Raw genomic sequence first — 12561 nt, forward strand, 5'->3', positions numbered from 1 at the left:
AGAAAACCAGAAAATGTGTGCAGTCAAGGTGAACTTCCCTTAAGGTTATTCCATGGAATCCTGAATGCCTCAAAATCAGCAAGAATTCTGAATTACACACTGTCTGATCTCACTGACTCCATCCTCCCCGGGTTACACACTGTCTGATCTCACTGACTCCATCCTCCCCGGGTTACACACTGTCTGATCTCACTGACTCCATCCTCCCCGGGTTACACACTGTCTGATCTCACTGACTCCATCCTCCCCGGGTTACACACTGTCTGATCTCACTGGCTCCATCCTCCCCGGGTTACACACTGTCTGATCTCACTGACTCCATCCTCCCCGGGTTACACACTGTCTGATCTCACTGACTCCATCCTCCCCGGGTTACACACTGTCTGATCTCACTGACTCCATCCTCCCCGGGTTACACACTGTCTGATCTCACTGACTCCATCCTCCCCGGGTTCCACACTGTCTGATCTCACTGACTCCATCCTCCCCGGGTTACACACTGTCTGATCTCACTGACTCCATCCTCCCCGGGTTACACACTGTCTGATCTCACTGACTCCATCCTCCCCGGGTTACACACTGTCTGATCTCACTGACTCCATCCTCCCCGGGATACACACTGTCTGATCTCACTGACTCCATCCTCCCCGGGTTACACACTGTCTGATCTCACTGACTCCATCCTCCCCGGGTTACACACTGTCTGATCTCACTGACTCCATCCTCCCCGGGTTACACACTGTCTGATCTCACTGACTCCATCCTCCTCAGGTTCAACACTGTCTGATCTCACTGACTCCATCCTCGCCGGGTTACACACTGTCTGATCTCACTGACTCCATCCTCCCCGGGTTACACACTGTCTGATCTCACTGACTCCATCCTCCTCAGGTTCAACACTGTCTGATCTCACTGACTCCATCCTCCCCGGGTTACACACTGTCTGATCTCACTGACTCCATCCTCCCCGGGTTACACACTGTCTGACCTCACTGACTCCATCCTCCCCGGGATACACACTGTCTGATCTCACTGACTCCATCCTCCCCGGGTTACACACTGTCTGATCTCACTGACTCCATCCTCCCCGGGTTACACACTGTCTGATCTCACTGACTCCATCCTCCCCGGGTTACACACTGTCTGATCTCACTGACTCCATCCCCCTCGTGTCACTCACTGTCTGATCTCACTGACTCCATCCTCCCCGGGTTACACACTGTCTGACCTCACTGACTCCATCCTCCCCGGGTTACACACTGTCTGATCTCACTGACTCCATCCTCCCCGGGTTACACACTGTCTGATCTCACTGTCTCCATCCTCCCCGGGTTACACACTGTCTGATCTCACTGTCTCCATCCTCCTCAGGTTCAACACTCTCTGATCTCACTGACTCCATCCTCCCCGGGTTACACACTGTCTGATCTCACTGACTCCATCCTCCCCGGGTTACACACTGTCTGACCTCACTGACTCCATCCTCCCCGGGATACACACTGTCTGATCTCACTGACTCCATCCTCCCCGGGTTACACACTGTCTGATCTCACTGACTCCATCCTCCCCGGGTTACACACTGTCTGACCTCACTGACTCCATCCTCCCCGGGATACACACTGTCTGATCTCACTGACTCCATCCTCCCCGGGATACACACTGTCTGATCACACTGACTCCATCCTCCCCGGGTTACACACTGTCTGATCTCACTGACTCCATCCTCCCCGGGTTACACACTGTCTGATCTCACTGACTCCATCCTCCCCGGGTTACACACTGTCTGATCTCACTGACTCCATCCTCCCCGGGTTACACACTGTCTGATCTCACTGACTCCATCCTCCCCGGGTTACACACTGTCTGATCTCACTGACTCCATCCTCCCCGGGTTACACACTGTCTGATCACACTGACTCCATCCTCCCCGGGTTACACACTGTCTGACCTCACTGACTCCATCCTCCCCGGGTTACACACTGTCTGATCTCACTGACTCCATCGTCCCCGGGTTACACACTGTCTGATCTCACTGACTCCATCCTCGTGTTACACACTGTCCGATCTCACTGACTCCATCCTCCCCGGGTTACACACTGTCTGATCTCACTGACTCCATCCTCCCCGGGTTACACACTGTCTGATCTCACTGACTCCATCCTCCCCGGGTTACACACTGTCTGATCTCACTGGCTCCATCCTCCCCGGGTTACACACTGTCTGATCTCACTGACTCCATCCTCCCCGGGTTACACACTGTCTGATCTCACTGGCTCCATCCTCCCCGGGTTACACACTGTCTGATCTCACTGATTCCATCCTCCCCGGGATACGCGCAGCCTGACCTCACTGACTCCATCCTCCCCGTGTTACACACTGTCTGATCTCACTGACTCCATCCTCCCCGGGTTTCACACTGTCTGATCTCACTGACTCCATCCTCCCCGGGTTACACACAGCCTGATCTCACTGACTCCATCCTCCCCAGGTTACACACAGCCTGATCTCACTGATTCCATCCTCCTGCCAGTTTATACCCTCAAACCAACATTTTCCATTCACTTTCACCTTGAAGTAAATCACCGTAGGGCTTTGCGCAATTGTACCCCTGGCAAAGCTGACGGTAGCACAGTGGTTAGCACTGCTGCTTCACAGCTCCAGGGTCCCGGGTTCGATTCCCGGCTCGGGTCACTGTCTGTGTGGAGTTTGCACATTCTCCTCGTGTTTGCGTGGGTTTCCTCCGGGTGCTCCGGTTTCCTCCCACAGTCCAAAGATGTGCGGGTTAGGTTGATTGGCCAGGTTAAAAAAAAATTGCCCCTTAGAGTCCTGAGATGTGTAGGTTAGAGGGATAGAGGGTTAGAGGGTAAAATATGTGGGGGTAGGGCCTGGGTGGGATTGTGGTCGGTGCAGACTCAATGGGCCGAATGGCCTCCTTCTGCACTGTAGGGTTTCTATGATTTCTATGATTCCTGTCACGTTCAATGATCGATGTGCATGTGCACATGTTCCCCAGTTCCTGCCCTCAATGAGAATTGTACGCCTCATTTTTTTATTGTCTCTGCATTTTCCTCCAGGCAAAATGCATCCATTTGCACCTCAACGCAAAGAATTATAGTTGCCAACTGTATGCCCACTCCAGCAGCTTGTCTATACTGTCATCTGAGTATACCTTTAAGAAAGTTTTTTAAAAATCCTGCTGTTCACAGATTCAGCGATAGCATTGCGGGTGGAGCTGAGTCAGGTGATAGGTTTGTTTTTCCTTGGGGCTGTCAGGTTTGTTTTGGGAAGCAGTTTAGCAGGAAGGTAAGAAGCAGTCTGTTTCTCTCCCTATTTTTTGCTTTGTTTGATTCTGCCTTAAAGAAGCTGAGTTTAAGGGAAACAAATTTTACTGCAACCTCTTCTGAGTTTATCCACAAGAGATATTCAGCATTCAAACCAGCAGGCGGGATTCCAGTAACAAGGGGCATTAACCTATGCTGTAACCTGTTTGTTTGTAGCGTCATGTGTGTTGGATGTTGTCTTTGGTTGGAAGACATTAGAGATATTCCCTTTAGAGTTATATATTACCGTGGTTGCTGTGTTTCTTCTTTGTAATTGTTAAACGTTCTTGCTACGATTCTTACTATACATGTCAAGAATATTCTTCATTAAACATTGTTTTTGATAAAAGCTCCTCGTGGGTGAATTGAATCACACCTGAAATGAAACCTCTTATGCTCACGGGGCGGCACGGTAGCACAGTGGTTAGCACTGCTGCTTCACAGCTCCAGGGACCTGGGTTCGAATCCCGGCTTGGGTCACTGTCTGTGTGGAGTTTGCACATTCTCCCTGTGTCTGCGTGGGTTTCCTCCGGGTGCTCCGGTTTCCTCCCCCAGTCCAAAGATGTGCGGGATAGGTTGATTGGCCATTCTAAATTGCCCCTTCGTGTCCCAGGATGCATAGGTTAGAGGGGTTAGTGGGTCAATATGTAGGGATATGGGCCTGGGTGGGATTGTGGTTGGTGCAGACTCGATGGGCCGAATGGCCTCTTTCTGCACTGTAGGGTTTCTATGATTCTAATGATTCTCATCCTGGCGAAATTCAACGTAAAACATTACAGGTCAGGCGAGCATCATAGAACACCTTGAAGTATCCAAGCTGACTTGTAACAATACCCCATTTGGGCTTCCACACTATCCTCCTCACAGTTTACAATATTCCGCACCTTTGTGCCCCACAAAATTTGCAATGATCCTCTGCACATCAAGATCTAGATCAGAATGTATTCAAGGAAAAGTATGGGTAACAATCCCTATCGCTTTGGAACATCCCTACATCAATTTTTCAACCATTTATCCATCGAGCTTCACTCTGCTTCCAATGTTTTCAGCCATTTCTTTCCTATCTACGTTGCTAATGTCCATTTGATTCCATGAACTACAACTTTTCTCACACGTCCTCTGCATTGCTTTATATCCAATGTCTTCTTATAGTACATGTACACCACATCAATAGCAGTATTCTTCTCGAACTTTCAGTTTGTTTCCTCCCAAAATAAACTCCAGAAACTTTTTTAAAGCAGGATTTATCTTTATAAATCCATGCTGGCTTTTCCTAATCAACTCACTTTTTTTCCACGTGACTACCATTTCTGTCGCGAATAATTATTTCTGGAAGTGTGCTCCAGATGGTGACAATCGCAGTGTGGTGATTTCATACGAGCCGTCACCAGCATACCTTCTAATTATATCTTTTACTCTCGTTCTATACTTTAAATGCTCTGCCACGTTACATTCTGCACCCTCTCATTTCCTTCTCTCTCATGTCCTCTATGAACGGTATATTTTGCCTGTAGTTCGCTGAAGAAACAATGCATTTCATTACATTCCAATACATGTGCAAATAATAAATGAAATATTAAACTAAATAGCCTGTACTTGCATGGACGATCCTTAAAACCTTTTTTTTTCGAGCAACATTTGCAATTCTCCAGGTCCTCTGGCATCACATCAGAGTCCAGGGAAACCGAAAGATTATAGACAGGCCCCCTGCAATTTCCATTCTCATTCCTTAAATATCCTTCTTTACATTTCATCCGTCACCAGTGGCTTGTCAAATTTCAGCACTGAGAATCTATCCAATACTTCCTCCTTATCACTTCTGAACGCTCATGTGGCAGAGATGCGTTGTGTTCCGATGGCCTTCATAGCAACAACTCCTTGGTAATGGCAGATAAAAGGTTTTAATTGAATACATCATTGTGGGGACAATTGTTGAAAACTGAATTAATGCAAAATTAATTGGTACGTGGTTCAAGTGTTGATCAATAATTGTAAACTCAGCATTTGTTCAGATGTTATTTTATTAACAGAATTTATTTTGTTGATAAAACAATGGGGATACTGGATTATTTCAATGCAACAAAAGTTTTGGCTGGAATTCACCCAAAGAAATTCGAAGTGTTGCATTCATGGGAAAATTGGAGTAATACATGTTTTTTTGAGTGTTCACAGTAGAATATTCCACCCACTTTGCACTGCAGCGGCCAGCAGCGTGAATATCAATAGATTTCAGGGGGCGGGTTCTATTCCTGCCCGGTAAGCTGAAGCCAGTGGGTCTTTGCACATGTGCCGAGGCCCCGAGCTGTCAATCTCCCATCAGCTTCGATCGAGCTGGGCCCCCGCAGTGCTGTCCCCAACCCCCCCGCCTCCCATCCACCCAAACCCCCATCTCGGCCCGCCCTGATCTCCAGCAACCCACCACTCGCAGTGAAGTCACCCCCTTCAGACAGAACCCCCCGGCAGTCCCGACCCCACGGCGCAATGCCCCGACCCTTCCCCCCGCCCCACTGATTACCCCAGCCCACCCCGATCGCTGGCCTCATTCGTGCCCACATCGATCCCAATGATCGAGTGGCAGCGTGGACCCCCAATCCCACCGATCGCCCCCAGCAGGCCCTGCCCTCCAACCATGCCCCCACAGGCCCCTTCCCCTTGACACTGCCCCATGGCTGATGGGCAGTGCCAAAGTTCCCCCGGGCATTGGCACTTTTCCCCTTGGTCAGTACCAGGGTGCCCATGCTCAGGGGGGGGGGGGGCATCCCCTGGAGGACCCGGTTGACCCTTTCACTCTGACGGAGTCAGGCCGCTAACTCCCTGAAAGTGGCAAGCTACTGTAATCACAGCTGGAATGAAACACTCTGGCTGTGTGGGAGATCACAGTAAGAAGTCTCACAACACCAGGTTAAAGTCCAACAGGTTTATTTGGTAGCAAATACCACAAGCTTTCGGAGCACTGCTCCTTCGTCAGATGGAGTGGTCTCTGTGTGGGAGATGCCAGCGGTCCGAGAGAATACAGTCCCGAGCCCTCTAATCGCCTTTATATAGTATTCAAAATACTGCTGAAATGCTAAACCTGCCGTGCAGACACCGCCAGAAATCCAGGCCAGGGAGATGCAACCGCGACATGCGAACGCTCCCGGCAGCTGGTGCGTTTCTCCCCGCCTGCTGCCCTAAATAATATAGCGCAGCGGATCGTAGGAGCGCGGTCTATGTATGTGATCCTTTGATAAATGTTTGATCAAATACCACGTCACATCCATATTCGCAAAAACGAACTTGCTTTGGCAGTGCTTTGCCTAGTATCTATTGAGTTACTAACAGGGGCAATCGATAGTGATCAACAGGTTTTAATGCAATTCTGCCATTTTCCCCTGGGGGATTTGTCGTGGAACCGCCAATCCTTCTGATACATGTTAAACAACTGGGATTCTCCATCAGCTTCAGCAAGCTCATAGATTGCAGCTGAACATCCAGCTATAAAGTGCCGCTAAAACATCAAATGTTGGATGTCTGGAGACGGATTGTTGCTTGTCATATGAAACTTAATTCAATGGCTAGAAGTTCAAATTGCTGCCGTTTTGCAAGAAATATGAACCACGATGCTACAATTTCAAGGAGGGTGCAGGGATCCATTTAAGGAGGGAACGTCCTGGAGATTTACATCACTAAACATCGTGGAAGATGATAAGACTGATACATTCCCTTCATTGTATACACAGAGTGGGATAGAACAGGAGTCGGCCCTCGCACATGCAGTACCACTCAGTTAGATCAGTATTCTACGCTATTTGCACAGGTGGGTATTGAAATCCAACATATAATCAGCTAAAGAATCTCTTGGAAATTGTCAGTTACCAAACTGAAGCAAGTCCGATTTCCCACCAACCAAAAAGGAAACATCCAAATTATTACAAGTAATCATATATCTCATTACCTAAGTCTCTCTATTACATTTCATATACCGCCCAACTAATATTATCACCACCGATGTAAACTCGACAAAAGGAACCGGCAATAGTGAAGCAATTAAATGCTCCCCGCTGTTTTTCTGTTTGATTATACATCACCGTTGTAAAAAAAAACAAGCTGCGCTATTTCCTTATTCGACCGGTTATAACAATGGTGCTTCATTCTAAATTGCATTTTTTGTTGTTTTTGTCATTCATTACTTTGTTTCTTTTCAATCCATTCGACGTCTCATTTCTTTTGTATCATTATTGGGCGATGTGGCATCTTCGAGGCCAGGAAATCATCATATTGATGGAATGTCAGAGAGGGAACTGAACATTCAGACCCTGGAAATCAATGTTATCATGGTTGTTCCATGTCTCACCTCCATTTTCGAGGCATTGCTAAAGAAAATCGTGAATGCAAAAATATCGACATCAGCCTTGAAAGTCTAATTGTATCAGCTTGCACAGAGCTCTTTTGGCCGCTAACTACAGATTTCTGCAACTCTTTTTCCAAAGAAACTTAGTCCGGTATAATCTAGCTCTAATTTAACATGAAATCAGCATGGCCTTCATTCGCTATCACATGAAATAGTTTATCCCCGACATGGTTACATGATAACTTGATCAGTTCTTAATCAGCTGAAATCTATTCAAAGCAAAACAGTTTCTATGCTCTATGCCATTGAAGTCCAAGAGTGAATCGGCTGCAACAAGTCTGACCTTGCTTTTCGGGTTTAACCGGCATAGTTTTAAACTGGGAATGAAGCTTGTGGCAAGATAATCAACAAAAGGGAAATGGCTACTTCAAAACTTTCTCACCAATCTACCAGTTTCCGATCTATCTGTCCATGATATTATTTGCGGTAGTGACGAACACTCAGTCCTTGTGGAAATCGGAAATCGCCTATAAGTTTACAATAGCCTGTATCGTCATTTGAGGCACTATCAGTGTACTAAGTGGGATATGTTTTGAACAGATCAATACTCTCAAGATTGGGCATCTCTGACGTATTGTTGTCCATCATCACAAACATAATTTTGTCAACGAACGAACTGTAACCTCAAAGCCCTTCACGGCCCCACTTTGATCTTGTCACTGAGCCAGGGGATCAATCCCGGAATAACAAAGTGTTCAGGAGAGCATGCGAAGAGTCGCACCAGGTCTACGTCAAAGTGAGGTGTCAACATTGTGAAGCAACAAGATGTTGAGTCACATGACCCAAACCTATACCGGCATCACCCTGAGGTTTCTCACATCACAGAAGCCAGTCTTCAGGAAACTTAATTCGCTGCATGTAATACATATTTTCTGAAGTGGCTGAACATATTAGATACCCCAAAATATATGTGCTCTAACAAAAATGCACCATTATGTCTGTTATTATAGTCAACAGCTTCCATGGAGTACTTGGGCGGTTGACTTTGTGTTTCGTCATTGGGGGAGATCAGTGCGCAATTCCCAGGGATAGTGGTCAATTGGAGGGTGAGATAACAATGGAGGCTGTGGCGGTGGTTAGTAAGGATCTCGTGGTCAGGTGGTAAGCCGTGGGGTGGTCAGTGGGGGAAGATAGTGGAAGCCAGGATTTCAGAGATCACTGGTGGATGTTGTACAGTGAAAGTCAGTAAGGGATGTAGCTGGAGGGAATTCTCAGAAGATAGGTGGGTAGATCAGGGTAGAGCCATAGAAAAGATGCAACCCATATTGACCATGCAAGTCTGAGGACACGCAGGCATCCTTTCCAATCCTGCAATTAAGACGCAGATCCGCATAGCCAACTCGGATAGCGAATTCCAGACATCCACGACCCTGAATCAAACAGATTATCCACATGTCCCCTCTAAACACCAACCACAATCCCACCCAGGCCCTATCCCCATATATTTACCCACTTATCCCTCTAACCTATGCACCCCGGGACACTAAGGGGCAATTTAGAATGGCCAATCAACCTAGCCCGCACATCCTTGGACTGTGGGAGGAAACCGAAGCACCCGGACGAAACCCACGCAGACACGGGGAGAATGTGCAGACTCCACACAAGCAGTGACCCGAGCCGGGATTCGAACCCAAGTCCCTAGAGCTGTGAAGCAGCAGTGCTAACCACTGTGCTACCGTGCCGCCCTATCTCTATATAATCTATCTCTTCCCCTCATCATTTTGTACACCTTTGTTCCAAGGAAAGTAACCACAATCGGTTTAATCTCTCCTCATAGCAACAGTTTTCTAGCCCTGGCAACATTCTTGTGAACCTCCTCTACATTCATTCCAGAGCAATTACGTTCTTACTGTAATATGGTGACAAGAACTGCACGCTATATTTCAGTTGTGGCCTCAGCAGTATTTTGTCCAATTCCAACATTACATCTTGACTTTTACATTCTGTACCTCTGACAATAAAGGAGAACATTCCCTATGCCTTCTTTACAACCTTGTCGACTTGAACTGCTGCATTTAGGCTCAGCGTACTTGTACACATATTCCCATATATTGGGTAATCTCCAAAACTGCTTTGCCTCCCTAATTGCATGACTTCACACTTCTCCGTGTTAAAATCCATCTGCCACTTTACCGCCTGCTCCACCAACCCATCTATATAATTTCGAAATTATAGCTACCCTCTACACTATTCACTGCTCGGCCAATCTTTTTGCCATCTGCAAATTTCCAAATCGTGCCGCCACTTTCATGTCCACATCATCAACATGTAACACAAACAGTAAGGGGTCGCAAAAGCGAGCATTGTTGAACTTTTTATCCAGTTTGGCACATTACGCTGTACACCATGTGTTTTAACACTTTTCACCGACCTGCCATATGGGACCTTGTCAAGCGCCTGGCTAAGTTCCGTGTACACAATAAACACAGCACTACCTTCATCATCCCTTCTTGTCATGTCCTCAAAGAATTCAATGAAATTCGTGAGGCAAGATCCTCCTTTGACAACTGCACGTTGACCATCCCTGACAAGTCCGTGCCTTTCGACATGACAATTAATCCGCTCACTCAGGATCACTTCTAATAATTTGCCCATCACCAATTTAAGGCTAACTGGCCTATAATTGTTTGGCATTTCCCTCGACACCTTTTTAAAACAATTGAACAAAGTTCAAGTGTTTAACAAAGGAATGGGGCGGCACGGTAGCACAGTGGTTAGCACTGCTGCTTCACAGCCCCAGCGACCTGGGTTCGATTCCGGGCTTGGGTCACTGTCTGTGTGGAGTTTGCACATTCTCCTCGTGTCTGCGTGTGTTTCCTCTGGGTGCTCCGGTTTCCTTCCCACAGTCCAAAGGTGTGCGGGGTTAGGTTGATTGGCCATGCTAAATTGCCCCTTAATGTCTTGAGATGCGTAGGTTAGAGGGATTAGCGGGTAAATATGTAGGAATATGCTGTTAGGGACTGGGTGGGATTGTGGTCGGTGCAGACTCGATGGGCCAAATGGCCTCTTTCTGCACTGTAGGGTTTCTATGATTCTAAGTTTGCGCTCCTGAAGCCCTCAGTTAGCTCCTCTATCTCTAGTGATGATTGGGAAATCATTATCAGAATACTGAGTGAGATGTTGGCCCGGCTGAGGAAGATGGGCTGGAATTCTGTGGTATGTTGGGTGGTTGTAGGTGGGTGCACTGAGCTGCAAGCGAGGAGGTGTTGTATTCATCAGCTGGTGGGGGGAGGGGGCAGTTATGTTGCCCTATTCTGGATGGAGGAGCTAATCTTGTGGCTGAGGGAAATCGTTTTGTCCCATGGAACTCCGATAGGCTAGTGCACAGGTCACGTGGTGGGAATGGGGTTGGAGTGTAGCGTGGGACCCATGGTGAATTTTAGACCTTTGGGTGGTCAAGGAAGTTGCGAGGGGGACGGGTGGTCAGGGGGATGGTCAGTGGAAGGCTTGGATAGGAGGTGTTCAGCGTGGTGTTGTCAGATGGTGAAAAAAGTTCCTCTGGGGTGTCATATTTTAAACGGCTTCGTTACTTGGTGGAGATCGGTCAGATTGTCAGCCGGGTCAGTCAGCAGGACGGTTAAGTGTTTGGAGGGTGGTCAGTGGGGAGGCGGGCTGCAATGGGATGTTCAGATGGTCTGGATGATCAGTGGGTATACTGGTCAGTAGTGAATGGAGCTCACTGGCATTTAGTCAGCGACGAGTTGACTCGGGGGTAATTAAATGTGTGGTCCTGAGGAAGGGAGGTGGGGTTTACTCGAGGGGCTCATAATAGCTCACGTGGTAGCGTCTGGGTAGGCGGGCGTGGTCTGGTGGGGCCGCACGGAAGACACAGTCAGAGGTGCTCTGTAGATCAGGTGGTTTTCCGTGGGATCCCGTGGAATGTTGGTGGTGTTGAAGTCGGGACAGGGGGAGGGCAACTGATGTTATGTGGGTTTGGCCAGAGGGGATCGAGGGGAGTTTGGCCAGAGGGGATCGAGGGGAGTTTGGCCAGAGGGGATCGAGGGGAGTTTGGCCAGAGGGGATCGAGGGGAGTTTGGCCAGAGAGGATCGAGGGGAGTTTGGCCAGAGGGGATCGAGGGGAGTTTGGCCAGAGGGGAGTTTGGCCAGAGAGGATCGAGGGGAGTTTGGCCAGAGGGGATCGAGGGGAGTTTGGCCAGAGGGGATCGAGGGGAGTTTGGCCAGAGGGGATCGAGGGGAGTTTGGCCAGAGGGGATCGAGGGGAGTTTGGCCAGAGGGGATCGAGGGGAGCTTGGCCAGAGGGGATCGAGGGGAGTTTGGCCAGAGGGGATCGAGGGGAGTTTGGCCAGAGGGGATCGAGGGGAGTTTGGCCAGAGGGGATCGAGGGGAGCTTGGCCAGAGGGGATCGAGGGGAGTTTGGCCAGAGGGGATCGAGGGGAGTTTGGCCAGAGGGGATCGAGGGGAGTTTGGCCAGAGGGGATCGAAGGGACAGTCAAAATGTTCGGAAGTTAGAAGTGGAATAACATAGAGCGTCATGGTGGTAAGTTAGGATGCCATGTATTGCCAGTGAGTAGTCAGATAGGAGGGTGGGGGTTTCAAGAAGGCAGTCCGTTGTTCCTGTTGGATTATTCGATATTGACGGGTGGTCTGTGGATCTATCGATCTATCGATCACCATGTTATCGATAGATGCCTCAGTAATATAGTTAGATCTCAGTTTGAAGTGGATTTAATTCTTCTAAATTTGTCTAAGTGATGACTACTTAAGGCAGTCTGAACATTAATCGGAAGTTCGTAATTTACATCACAAAGTCTGGTGGTTCCATCACAGGGCGATGGCTCAATAAAAGATTGAACTTCTCGGGCAATTGTCACACAGGTTTTACCGGGGGAA

The 12561-nt window shown here is 48.3% G+C and overlaps 2 protein-coding genes across 2 annotated transcripts in view; both read right to left on the minus strand.

Annotated features, from left to right (window-relative positions):
- Nucleotides 1-12561, minus strand: part of LOC144485243 (NACHT, LRR and PYD domains-containing protein 3-like) — a 259102-nt gene that overhangs the window by 220485 nt on the left and 26056 nt on the right. The window lies entirely within an intron of this gene.
- The window catches only part of LOC144485241 (uncharacterized), a 71315-nt gene that overhangs the window by 58078 nt on the left and 676 nt on the right, over nt 1-12561 (minus strand). The gene's annotated exons all lie outside the window — the stretch shown is intronic.

Source organism: Mustelus asterias, unplaced genomic scaffold, assembly GCF_964213995.1.
Source record: "Mustelus asterias unplaced genomic scaffold, sMusAst1.hap1.1 HAP1_SCAFFOLD_176, whole genome shotgun sequence".
NCBI lineage: Eukaryota > Metazoa > Chordata > Chondrichthyes > Carcharhiniformes > Triakidae > Mustelus > Mustelus asterias.